Source organism: Syngnathus typhle, linkage group LG8 (assembly GCF_033458585.1).
Source record: "Syngnathus typhle isolate RoL2023-S1 ecotype Sweden linkage group LG8, RoL_Styp_1.0, whole genome shotgun sequence".
Classification (NCBI taxonomy): Eukaryota; Metazoa; Chordata; class Actinopteri; order Syngnathiformes; family Syngnathidae; genus Syngnathus; species Syngnathus typhle.
In genome coordinates, this window is record NC_083745.1 from 1,608,478 (window position 1) to 1,620,403 (window position 11,926).

General features: G+C 43.4%; 2 long non-coding RNA genes across 2 annotated transcripts; one reads left to right on the forward strand and one right to left on the reverse strand.

Moving 5' to 3' along the window:
- Positions 1-1,567: 1,567 nt before the first annotated feature.
- On the forward strand, positions 1,568-11,390 carry LOC133158025 (uncharacterized). Its single transcript, XR_009715119.1, has 5 exons — positions 1,568-5,350; positions 5,431-5,515; positions 6,139-6,225; positions 6,306-8,331; positions 10,723-11,390. It is a non-coding gene; the product is annotated as an uncharacterized LOC133158025 (long non-coding RNA).
- On the reverse strand, positions 7,684-9,220 carry LOC133158026 (uncharacterized). Its single transcript, XR_009715120.1, has 4 exons — positions 8,813-9,220; positions 8,648-8,732; positions 7,839-7,937; positions 7,684-7,758 (listed from the first exon to the last, which is right to left on the reverse strand). It is a non-coding gene; the product is annotated as an uncharacterized LOC133158026 (long non-coding RNA).
- Positions 11,391-11,926: the final 536 nt, after the last annotated feature.

Sequence of the window (11,926 nt, forward strand, 5' to 3'; positions counted from 1 at the left end):
TGACCTCCCCAAAAGGCACGCTCTTGTTCTGTGTGACTCGCTCCCCTGTCACTAAAATCACTAAAGGCCAATCATCCCATCACAGTATTCAAAGCCCAGAGCTGTGATGGCTGATTGACGTCAGCTAATGCAAATATACAAGGAGCCGCAGGAAGAAAGGGGACTCGTCGTTGAGTGACAACAGAAAAATGAGGGTCCTTAAAAAAAAAAGTTAAAATATAATACTTCCAAAAAGGCCTGTCTTAGTGTTTCATTTAAAAAAAAAAAATCTCATTTTTGTTTGATGTACCAAAATTATTTTGTTTTTTGGATACAAATATTTTTATTATATAGAAACAATTTGAAGCAGAGCTGAGTAGGGGGTGAATTAGAATTAGCAATGTGATTAGACATATTAAGGACAATAAAAAGAAAACCAATGACTTTATTTCACGGGGGAAAAAATAATATTTAGACGAGTGTGGCCCTTATTTTCATCGTGCTTGCTCTTCGACAAGAAACATTTGTCATTGGTTGTGGGACGGAGGGTTGTGGGGGGGGGGGGGGGGGGTCTGTGCTGTTCTAATTAGCTTGTCAGGGGGCCTCAGGCTGAGCGGGCTGCTTGTGCTAAGAAAGATGGACACACTGACACGCGAGCTGACAGCCAGTCGATAATGTGGCAATTAATGTCATAAATAATTCCACTGCCAATTATGTCAAAATGGACTTTCACGCTGCTACTCCCTTATCATTTCCTCTGATAAAAAGAACAAGCCCTCTATAATTAAATGGCTTTTTATATGGAAATAGAACATAGCCCCTTCACATGGTGCCGCAAGGAAAACATTGTGAATAAGAATGAATCTGCTTTCTCTGACCTTTACCTCAATGGAGTCATGTGACACAACCTCCAGGCTCTTAAAATGTCATTGGCTTGTTTGCTCTACAAAAGATAACCTCATTGGAGAATACAAAGACAATTAGGAACTAGTGATCGATCCTCACTGATATCCGTAAAAGGTTGCGAATGCTTAACCATTAGCAGGAGTATTGATCGTGACACTGCATCACTCGCTGGGAAAAAATGATAACCCTTCCTGGGAATGAGAGGCCGATCAATTGTGGCAGGTACGAAGGAAGAGTCTGTGCTGAAATGCTTCTCAGATGTGAATGTGTTGTTTTTCTTGCAAATTTTTCCAAATAGAAACATAAATCCATGGCCAATCCTGAAAAAAAACAAAAAAATGGTTGCATTCTCAGCATTCCCTCAATCAATGCCTTACATCAGTGCTTCTCAATTATTTTCTGTTACGCCCCCCCCTAGCAAGAAGAAAACTATTCGCGCCCCCCCTCCCCACCGTGACTATCCTAACTTGTCTTGTAAGTCGTAAAATGTTGCACTGTCGCAAACGTGACAGAAGTAACAATGAGAGCGCCACTGCCCCCTGCTGTAGTAAACGCGCAATTACACTTTATTCTAGTACTGCCAAAAAAAAAGCCTGTTCCCCAGGGTCACACGCGCCCCCCCAGGAATAGCACCGCGCCCCCCAAGGGGGGCGCGCCCCACTATTTGAGAAGCACTGCCTTACATTGACTCCCCGGTGGCTTGTTTGTCACGCCAAGTGGCGAACGACAACCACTCACCATCAGGCTGACACGACCCCCCCCCCCCCCCCTTGCCAAATGTATGAGCAAATAAAGTGAGCTCAGCACATGTTAAGGCCTCCTAATGCACTGTAAAACAACGTTGAACGCGTCTCGCCTATCTCGGGGCTGCGAAGGTGGCCCTGATGCCAATAATATATAGCCTGCCAGCTTCAAGGTTGTGTTCACGTGCGCAAGTACGCCGCCAAAGGCCTTGAGAAGACTATTTGACTAAGTGAGTAAATCAGCCGCCTGCTTGGCATTTCTATTACACAAGGAGAAATAATAACATGCTCTTCTAACCAATCACAATGACTGCACGGAGGCGACAGAAAACCTTGCCTTTGTTAGTGTTGTTGTTGTTTACCTGTGGTTTTGTAGTTGATTAGAAGTGCATGTTACATGCTCGTCACGGCATTTTCCACATTATTTACATAAGGATGTGAAAAATGAAAATGACATCAGTTACTAGTCACAGCTCAGATTGTGAATCACATGACCAAAGTTGAGGAGAGCCATGATTTTTAAAATATTTTAACTTGGTTCGCGTAAAATATATTTTTAACTCAAAAAGCTATTTTTTTTTAAAAGCTATTTTATTAAAATGCCTTGTTTATTACTTTAATGTGATTTAATGCTTATAAAATTTTCAGCGTTTTCACATATTTTTTTGTTTTATGATAAGCCTAGGCTTCTTCTACTCCTTTTTTGAACAGTGATATTTATTGTTTGTTTATTTTTGTGTGTTTTTATTGGTTTTATTCTTTAAATCATGTTCGAAATGAAGATTCATACTACTATTACATTCGTTGTCTCTTAGAAAAGCCACTTCTCGTTTTTGTTCTTAATTGTTGTGTCATTTATTGGACATGCATTGCTTGTTTTGAATCAAGCACTTAAATGAACCTGTTAGCATAATTAATGTGAGCATCCCGAGGGGCTGATGAATATTAATCATTGGCACTGTCAGTTGCATGGCTGCTTTTTTTTTATTCTCATAAAATACTGACCTTTACCTAGAATATGATTGTTTATTTATTTTCATGGAAAACTGAATTTATTGACCCTTTTTTTTTTTAAATCATCAAATTCCGACTTTTTTTTCTCTTTGTCCTCAAAGTAAACTTTATTCTGATAATGATAGGGCACCTACAGCCCATCAGGTTTTGTTTTCATTTGAGACAAAGCCACAAAAAGTAAAAATTTAGAATGGTTGCATCTTATATGAATATGACATGTCGCTTTTGCAGTGTCACAGGCATCGAGGCAGGAGAAATGCTCTAATGATAGAGAATTGCAGGAGCACGACGAGGCACGCATGTAATGCATGCATGTTAATGTTTACGCCCTGAGGCTTAGGAGGCATTATTTAACACGACACAAAGCATCAGCCATTGATTTTACACGCTCGACTTCATCAATCAAACATTTGAACGCACATCCCGGGACACATTGACATTTACAGCTTCTTCCTGCACAGCACATGTACAAAGACATTGTATATCTTTATGATTTTTAAAAAAAAAATGTACTCGTAACTAATGACCCTTACAAAAAATGAAATACATTTGGAAAACAATTGTTTTCCTGTCGTGACCTTGTGAAAAAAAATTCAACGTTTCTCAAATTGGTTAATTGTCAAATTTTATTGTCGCAAATTATGACCTGATTCACACAAAATTGTTTCAAATTCATCCGTTCAATGACCCAATTAGTTACTCCAGTGCTTCTCAAATAGTGGGGCGCCCCTTGGGGGGCGCGGTGCTATACCTGGGGGGGGGGCGCGTGTGACCCTGGGGAACAGGCTTTTTTTTTTGGCAGTACTAGAATAAAGTGTAATTGCGTATTTTCACAGCAGGGGGCAGTGGCGCTCTCATTGTTACTTGTGTGACGTTTGCGACAGTGCAACATTTTACGACTTACAAGACAAGTTAGGATAGTCACGGTGGGGAGGGGGGGACGCGAATAGTTTTCTTCTTGCTAGGGGGGGGCGTAACAGAAAATAATTGAGAAGCACTGAATTACTCGAATTCAGTGACTTGCGGTGAGGGTCATGACTGGGGAGGCACTGACGTCGCTCACCCCCACTTTCTGATTGGCTGTTTGATCTGACGTCATTCGGACACTCGCTTAATGGTCGAATGGTTAACATCATTACCTCTGACACGCTGGGAATAGTGTTCGAGACCATCCCTTGGGCTGTACTTTGTCAATTTTGTCTCACTTCTGCATAAAGATTGTGACTCTTATTTTTCATTATTTTTTTTTCCTTTCACTTGTTAAATGCTGCTTCATGATTCGCTGAGGTCTCAGGAAGTGGGTGGGGCAATGAGAATGAAATCCGATTGGTTGGAAAGGGGGGGGGTGATGATGCAGGCGAGGGGTCCTTGTGATTGGTGGGATGTGAAGTCGGTTTGAAATTCTGCCTTTCGATTGGCTGATGGATAAGGACGTGGTCAAGCCCATTTCAGCTGCGCTCTGATTGGTCAGACGGAATTTGGGCAGAGGTAGGAGGCGGGCAAAGTGGCACTTAGGGTAGGAAGATTTGAATTGGCGGATGTGACGTCATTAATTGGGGACGGGATAAAGTGCGGTTTCTCGGTCAAGCTAGCGTGCGTCTGTCGTCCATTGGCGGTTCTCAAGACGGACGCCCTGTTTGTTGCAGGATTCAAGGCGGGTTAGTATGCTAGTATGCTATCAAATGTTTGTCGTTCGTTGCCGTTTCTCACGACGGACACCTCGTTTGTTTGATGCAAGATTTTCACACTCGTCACGGCCACCGCAACTGTCGTTTTGCCGCTACAGTATTTCAAATCTCTTTGGCGTTTTGTTTCGTCGACGTGAGCTTTGTTTGCGTTGTCGACGTCATGAATTGGCGACGGGGTGTGCTCAAGGTAAGTTGTCATACACAAGTGCGACACGCGGGCAAGCTAGCATGCTAGTAAATGTTTGTCGTTCATTGGCGGTTCACACGACGGACGCCACCGACCGCGTGGCGGTTTCTCGGGTAAGCGAGCAGGCTAGCAAATGTTTGTCGTTTATTCTCACGACGGACGCGTTCTCAAATGCAGGCGTCGCCGACCGTGTGGCGGTTTCTCGGCTAAGCTAGTATGCTATCAAATGTTTGTCGTTCATTGCCGTTTCTCACGACGGACGCCTCGTTTGTTTGATGCAAGATTTTCACACTCGTCACGGCCACCGCGACTGTCGTTTTGCCGCTACAGTATTTGAAATCTCTTTGGCGTTTTGTTTCGTCAAATTAACAATGTTGCATTACATATAGTGTGCTATTTCCGTGTTTTGCGAACTGATGACTGTGACCAATCTGTTACGTCATGTTCAAATCTATTCCAAGATGGCGCCCATCCACCCGCAACAAACATTTGCGAGCGTGATTTTCTCCCGTTTTCCTCGATTCATGCCTCCGTTTTTGAGTGAGTTGATAGATGATAAAATTAAAATATAATTTGGATACTTTTGTCATTATTAGAACTCATTACAATATACTGGTAATTGTATACATATTTTAAATATAAAACTAGTTATGTATAATTGTTAAACAATATCATGGTATTGCCACTCTACTCAATGTCTACAAGTGTTTCAATAATTTGTTTGTGTTTTGTAGCGCTCATAAAGGCCTCCCAGCCAGCACCCTTCTATACAAAGCAAGCAGGAGGCTCCTGAGCCATCTCGGTGATCCTGAGCAAGTGTAGTCCCAAATCAGGTGAAAGCCCGTTGGTGTAAAGTTTCAGCTGACTGTAAATGTGATCACTTTTACCAATTGCACCATTTGTACTTTTCAAGGTTTCTTTGTCTGAAGAGCAACTCCGGAGTTAAAAGGTTTGACTCGGACAACGGGACTTCGGAGCATGGCTTTTCAAACGGAGTGGTAAGGACGATCGAAAACAAGTTTTTGATTCCATGTGCTTTATTGAGTGTTTTTATGTGTGAAGACTGCTGATTAAAGCATTAAATGTCGGTAATGACGTTGTAAATGAATATCTTTTATGCACTTTTGACCTTTTTGTTAAAATGCACATTACATTTGAAGTAATTATTTATTCCTAAATACAAAAATAGTTTGAGATTGAAAGTGACAACCTGATTGGCTAAAATGTTCTGGAGCCACTTTTTATAAGCACTTGTATGTATGTTAAAAAAAAAAAAAACACTCCATGCGCACACTTCTGTTAGAACTTGCTTACCTTAAAGCATCCAAACATCGGATGACAGCCGATGCTGAGCTCCCATCAGGCAATGCTAACATTAGCCACACTTTAGTGTTGTTGACGTTATCTGATGCAAAGGCTGTGTGTCACAGTAGCTCCGCGGTTGAGGCTCTGCCAAGTAAGCTTAAATCTTTGCGCCTGCTCGATTCATGGCACAATTGATAATTGTATACATGTTTTTTTTAAAATATAAAACTGTTATGGAAATTGTTGAACAATATCATGCCATTGCCACTCTACTCAATGTCTACAAATGTTGCAATAATTTGTGTTTGTTTTGTAGTGCTCATAAAGGCCTCCCAGCCAGCAACCTTCTATACAGGGTCCTGAGCCATCTCAGTGTTGCTGAGGAAGAGTAGTCCCAAATCAGGTGAAAGCCCGTTGGTGTAAAGTTTCAGCTGACTGTAAATGTGATCACTTTTACCAATTGCACCATTTGTACTTTTGTAGGTTTTTCTGTATGAAGCCAGTGAGCAGGGGCCGGTGAGAAGTCACACAATTGAGCTGCCTGACGCAGAGTTGTTTTACCATGTATACGTTGTATTGCATTGTATTGCATGTAGTGTCTGTGTCAGGTGTGGTCTCAGGTGTGAGAGTGCGAGAGTGCGTGTGTGTGAGTGGTGAGTGTGTGGTGTGAGTGAGAGTGCGAGTGTGGTGTGTGAGTGGTGAGTGTGTGGTGTGAGTGAGAGTGCGAGTGTGGTGCGGATGTGAGTGTGTGGTGTGAGTGGTGAGTGTGTGGTGCGAGTGTGGTGTGGTGTGAGTGAGAGTGCGGTGCGGATGTGAGTGTGTGGTGTGAGTGAGAGTGTGCGTGTGAGTGAAAGTGCGAATGTGAGAGTGAGTGGGTGAGTGCATGCGAGTGAGTGCGGGAGTGTGGTGCGAATGTGAGAGTGGTGTGAGTGAGAGTGCAAGCGTGTGTGTGTGGTGTGAGTGAGCGCGCGAGTGGTGTGTAGTGCGAGTGTGGTGTGTGTGGTGTGAGTGAGAGTGTGGTGCGGATGTGAGTGTGTGGTGTGAGTGATAGTGTGCGTGTGAGTGAAAGTGCGAATGTGAGAGTGAGTGGGTGAGTGCATGCGAGTGAGTGCGGGAGTGTGGTGCGAATGTGAGAGTGGTGTGAGTGAGAGTGCAAGCGTGTGTGTGTGGTGTGAGTGAGCGCGCGAGTGGTGTGTGAGTGGTGCGAATGTGAGAGTGTGGGTGAGTGGTGTGTGTGCATGTGTGTGACATACAATACAAAACAATAGCACTCAGACTCTCTCACACTCTCACTCACACCCGCGCTCACTCACACCACACACACTCTCACATTCGCACTCTCACTCACGCCCGCGCTCACTCACACCACACACTCACGCGCTCACTCACACTCGCGCGCTCACTCACACCACACACACTCTCACATTCGCACTCACACCACACACACCCTCACATTCGCACTCACACCCGCGCTCACTCACACCACACACTCACACTCGCGCGCTCACTCACACCACACACACTCTCACATTCGCACTCTCACACACACCCTCACATTCGCACTCACACCACACACTCTCACATTCGCACTCTCACACACACCCTCACATTCGCACTCTCACTCACACCCGCGCTCACTCACACTCGCGCGCTCACTCACACCACACGCACTCACATTCGCACTCTCACACACACCCTCACATTCGCACTCACACCACACACTCTCACATTCGCACTCACACACACGCGCGCTCACCCACACCACACACACTCACATTCGCACTCTCACATTCGCACCACTCACACCTGAGACCACACCTGACACAAACACTACATGCAATACAATGCATACATGGTAAAGCACAGCTCTGCGTCAGGCAGTTCAATGGTGTGACTTCTCATCGGCCTCTGCTCACTGGCTTCATACAGAAAAACCCTTGAAAAGTACAAATGGTGCAATTAGTAAAAGTGATCACATTTACAGTCAGCTGAAACTTTACACCAACGGGCTTTCACCTGATTTGGGACTACACTTCCTCAGGATCACCGAGATGGCTCAGGAGCCTCCTGCTTGCTATGTTTCGAAGGGTGCTGGCTGGGAGGCCTTTATGAGCGCTACAAAACACAAACAAATTATTGCAACCCTTGTAGACATTGAGTACAGTGGCAATGGCATGATATTGTTCAACAATTATACATATCAACTACAGTTTTATATTTAAAAAAAAATATGTATACAACTATACATACATAACTATACAACTATAATAATGACAAAAGTATCCAAATAATATTTTAATTTTAGCATCCATCAACTCACTCAAAAATGGTGCCATGAATCGAGCAGGCGCAAAGAATTAAGCTTACTTGGCAGAGCCTCAACCGCGGAGCTACTGTGACACACAGCCTTTGCATCAGATAACGTCAACAACACTAAAGTGTGGCTAATGTTAGCATTGCCTGATGGGAGCTCAGCATCGGCTGTCATCCGATGTTTGGATGCTTTAAGGTAAGCAAGTTCTAACAGAAGTGTGCGCATGGAGTGTTTTTTTTTTTTTAACATACATACAAGTGCTTATAAAAAGTGGCTCCAGAACATTTTAGCCAATCAGGTTGTCACTTTCAATCTCAAACTATTTATAGTATTTAGGAATAAATAATTACTTCAAATGTAATGTGCATTTTAACAAAAAGGTCAAAAGTGCATAAAAAATATTCATTTACAACGTCATTACCGACATTTAATGCTTTAATCAGCAGTCTTCACACATAAAAACACTCAATAAAGCACATGGAATCAAAAACTTGTTTTCGATCGTCCTTACCACTCCGTTTGAAAAGCCATGCTCCGAAGTCCCGTTGTCCGAGTCAAACCTTTTAACTCCGGAGTTGCTCTTCAGACAAAGAAACCTTGAAAAGTACAAATGGTGCAATTGGTAAAAGTGATCACATTTACAGTCAGCTGAAACTTTACACCAACGGGCTTTCACCTGATTTGGGACTACACTTGCTCAGGATCACCGAGATGGCTCAGGAGCCTCCTGCTTGCTTTGTATAGAAGGGTGCTGGCTGGGAGGCCTTTATGAGCGCTACAAAACACAAACAAATTATTGCAACACTTTTAGACATTGAGTAGAGTGGCAATACCATGATATTGTTTAACAATTATACATAACTAGTTTTATATTTAAAATATGTATACAATTACCAGTATATTGTAATGAGTTCTAATAATGACAAAAGTATCCAAATTATATTATTTTAATTTTATCAACCATCAACTCACTCAAAAACGGCGGCATGGATCGAGCAAAACGGGAGAAAATCACGCTCGCAAATGTTTGTTGCGGGCGGACGGGCGCCATCTTGGAATAGATTTGAACATGACCTAACAGATTGGTCACAGTTTGCAAAACACGGAAATAGCACACTATATGTAATGCAACATTGTTAATTTGACGAAATAAAACGACAGTTGCGATGGCCGTGACGTGTGAAAATCTTGCATCAAACAAACGAGGCGTCCGTCGTGAGAAACGGCAATGAACGACAAACATTTGATAGCATACTAGCTTAGCCGAGAAACCGCCACACGGTCGGCGGCGCCTGCATTTGAGAACGCGTCCGTCGTGAGAATGAACGACAAACATTTACTAGCATGCTAGCTTAGCCGAGAAACCGCCCGCGTGTCGCACTTGGATATGACAACTTCCCTTGAGCACACCCCGTCCCCAATTCATGACGTCGACAACGCAAACAAAGCTCACGTCGACGAAACAAAACGCCAAAGAGATTTGAAATACTGTAGCGGCAAAACGACAGTTGCGGTGGCCGTAACGAGTATGAAAGTCTTGCATCAAACAAACAAGGCGTCCGTCGTGAGAAACGGCAACGAACGACAAACATTTGACAGCATACTAGCATACTTACTCGCCTTGAATCCTGCAACAAACAAACAGGGCGTCCGTCGTGAGAACCGCCAATGAACGACAGACGCATGCTAGCTTAACCGAGAAACCGCACTTTATCCCGTCACCAATTAATGACGTCACATCCGCCAATTAAAATCTTCCTACCCTAAGTGCCACTTTGCCCGCCTCCTACCTCTGCCCAAATTCAGTCTGGCCAATCAGAGCGCAGCTGAAATGGGCCTGACAACGCCCACTTATCCATCAGCTAATCAAAAGGCAGCATTTCAAATCGGCGACACCACGTCTACTTCACATCCCACCAATCACAAGGACCCCTCGCCTGCATCATCACCACCTCCCCTTTCCAACCAATCGGATTTCATTCTCATTGCCCCGCCCACTACCTGAGACCTCAGCGAATCATGAAGCAGTATTAAACAAGCGAAAGGAAAAAAAATAAATGAAAAATAAGAGTCACAATCTTTATGCAGAAGTGAGACAAAACTGACAAAGTACAGCCCAAGGGATGGTCTCGACTATTCCCAGCGCGTCAGAGGAAATGACGTTAACCACTCGACCAAAGACTCTTCCGGCCATCGCTTTCACACAATAATAATAGAGAATGGCGTAGAATAACATATGTGAAGGCCGTCGCCTTCCCACAATAAAAGCAATTAAATGTATTTTTCCCCTTTTCATGATAGCAGCGGAGGCGTCCTCTGACCGCACGTCCCTGCTTGAATTTCATTCCAGTATTAGTTTTGTAAAATTTAACATGCAATACAATACCGTGAATACTCATGCCATTTTACCATGTGACTTACCTATGTTATCTAACCCTATTGTGGCCTTTCAGTGACACTGCACCATATTCCCCACGAGCATAAACATCTTTGAAGAGAAAACATTTTTTTCTACATTTCATATGAACACACTCATCAGTGTGACCTGAGGGATGCATGTGTGTTTTGCAACCAACATTCCCACAGGGAGCGATGGAGGAAGGCAATAGGATGACATTGACGCTCACGAGCCCGCCTTGCCGACTCCAACTGGTGACAAACGGCCATCAGACGGTGAGCGGGCGGGCGTCCGTCCTCTTAAAACCATGGAAATCCCACCTCAGGCCCATCTCAGGAGGACATCTGCCAAGGCACAAATTAAATCCTTGAATCATGAAAACCGCGTGGAGGCAAACGTGGTGCAATTTATGGAACTCATACACAATAAGTGGTCAATCCAATGTACGTAATGTTAAGGCAACATATTGAATTGCATTTGTCTTCTCTACCGTCATGTATTTTACGGAAAATTAATATATTAAAAAATGCCATTCGTGTGGATGAAATAGTAACATGCTGCACAATGTAAACGACAAAGATACTGTTTAGAACAGGGACGAAGCCCAAAAGCTGCGTAGCTACTCCATCTATGAGCGAGACATGATTGGTACTGTAAGATGGATGGGTTGAGAGATGTTGCCACGCGAGCGAGTGCGACTGACTAGCCAAGAATAGAGACAAATAAGAGTCGAATAAAGTACAAGAACAGATTCCACTCACCTCTAAGTTCAGACATTGATGTTTGGAATACTTTGAACAGCAGCCCCTCATAATAATAAGCACATGATGATTTGATGCCAATAGCACAAACATATTGATTACTATGAGACAGAAGAACCTGCCTGAGCTCCAGGCTTATTATTGCTTGTTAGTCTTGTTTTTGTGAGTAAAGCGTGAACCTTCACATGAGAATATTAGCAGTGGGTTTATTCCCACGAGGCGGGATGAAGATTCCGACCTTGCCTTGTCTTTGCAAACATTTCCATCGGCCTGCTATTCTTTCACAATGAACGGCAAATTACAATCAATAAGAACATGTCAGATTTTACAAAACTATAGTCCTATATTTACAAAGAATTACTTTTCTACATGGAGGAGCAAATTGTGGTCCAGTCTCTTCTAATGGACTACAATGATGACAGTCTGTTTATGATTATTTCCTGCCCAAACGAATTGCCCTCCCCCCTTGTTCTTTTATGCCAAGCTAGAAGACAAACAAGACCGAGAGAAGGATTCATCAACATCATCCACGCACAAATTCCAAATGGCAGCAAAGAAGAGAGAAGCCCCGCCCCCGCGCCTTTGTTCTTCTCCTTTAATTCTTTTAATCGCCCCCAGGTAAAGATTAGCT